Source organism: Microtus ochrogaster, chromosome 16 (genome assembly GCF_000317375.1).
Source record: "Microtus ochrogaster isolate Prairie Vole_2 chromosome 16, MicOch1.0, whole genome shotgun sequence".
Classification (NCBI taxonomy): Eukaryota; Metazoa; Chordata; class Mammalia; order Rodentia; family Cricetidae; genus Microtus; species Microtus ochrogaster.
Genome location: NC_022018.1, coordinates 17,765,994 through 17,767,900, shown reverse-complemented (window position 1 = coordinate 17,767,900; position 1,907 = coordinate 17,765,994).

The window sequence follows — 1,907 nt, the reverse complement described above, 5'->3', positions numbered from 1 at the left end:
TGTGTCTGCTCCCGCCTGAGGGAAGCCTTCTTGCACCAGCCAATACTATACAATACAGCTTAATAAGGATGAAGGTCCCCAAAGAGGATGCTGTTCTGCACATTGTAGCATATAGAGAAATCTTGGTGTGAAAGCATCCTGGTGGGTGGGCCTAGGCCAGGTGTTGGTGGGGCAACTCCAGCCCATCCCACCCTTGTCACAGTCACTGCTCTCTGCTTCAGACCTAGTCTCGTGGAAGCCTGGAACATAGGGGCTCATGGCCTCTGCTTACTGAGTCTAGTGGCTAAGCACCCTCTCTTTACTGTGAGCCTATTTTCTGCCATTAGCTGGGCAGCCCCCCAATAGCAAGCAAGAATAGGTCTGGGAATGGCTATCCACACGTATGAGCCCGAGTGCAGGCGGACCACGTGCACATACAGAGGGAGCCTGTCCATGTGCAGAAGAAGGGAGGATTTTGCTCTTGTGCACGTGGAGACTGACCACATGAAGTTGGACGGGACTATCTACACACAGAAGTTGGTACAGATGCAGTTGTCCATGTGTGGGTGCCAGTGCACACCCAGGAGTCTGTACATAAGCAGGTGCCACACTGAGCACCAATGGCCATGAAGACTATGCTATCACTTTTCCTGGCTACCATGTGCACAGCACATTGGCCTCCTGCTTTGAACTGAAAAGCTAGGAAAGGGAAAAGCATTGGGAAAAGATTTCAAAGTCTGAGTTTTAAAAACATAGTTCAAAGCTTTGCCTCTAGGTCTGAAATGAAAAGGGTGGGTGGAGTTAGAAAATGAGATGATGTTATTGCCCTAGGAGAGGATCCCACAGCACACAGAAGCACATGGGTAGTGCCTGCTCACCTAGCTCCATCACTTAGTTATTGCTGGGTTTCTAGGAACATGGGTGGTTGAAAGCCGGGCTCTCCTTAGCTGTGGTGGAGGCAGTTAACGGGCAAGTGCCACAAGCTATGCAGTGCAGGAGTGCCAAAATCCAAGTTGGGGAAATGGATCAGACCATGAGGTCTCCTTGAATACCCTCCTGCCGTGCTGGAAGGAAAGCATGGGGCAAGAATCTCCATATATCTACGCCCTCCCAGAACTGCCTGTCATTTCTAACCTGACACCTCTCAGACTCTGGGATGGTTTACAGTGATGCTCTGCCAGCTCAGGATTTTACCCTCAGGTGGCTGGTTTGTTCAGCTCTCCGTGTCATGAGATGACATTTGAAGAGCAGATGAGGAACCAAGCTGTTGGGAGAATGACAGCCCTGGCTGTAGGATCAGGGAGCCATCCCAGCTGACCCAAGCTGTGTGGCATTGCAGCTGAGCCCTAGATGCCAGTGCTGGAGGCGCACCACTCCTCTGTACATGGCATGCATTGCTAAGCTTCACTTTGAGAAATGAACTGTTCTACGTTGCTAACTTTGCATCTGTCTCATTCCATAGCCCCAAGCAAAGGTCTAGCATGTCACTCTGGAATGTGAGAATGGGGAGTGTTTACTAATTCTTAGCACTTGAAATCTCAGGAGAAAGCAATGCAAATAAAATTCTATTTTGACAACCTATTTTGAGATAACCTGAGGAAATGTGGAAGCGGTGCCTTGCTAAGGTTTAGCAGCCTGTCTCAGTGACATGACCATCCAGTAGGAGTATCTCAAAGCAAAGTTCTTACTGTTGGCGACAGGCACATACATTGCTAGGCCTGAGGCAAGAGCCCAAACAGAGCCCTGCACACTATGTGTCTAGATACTTACAGGCCATAAGTCAGGCAAACATCCTGTTAAATTAAACAAAATATGTTCTTCCTGGTTGCTTTGAAAGAAGTGCCCCTTAATAAAGATCCTGAGGGGTTAGATGTGGAATTTTCACTTCTTGGACTTTCCACACTGGAATCCAACCTCGAGAAACCTGA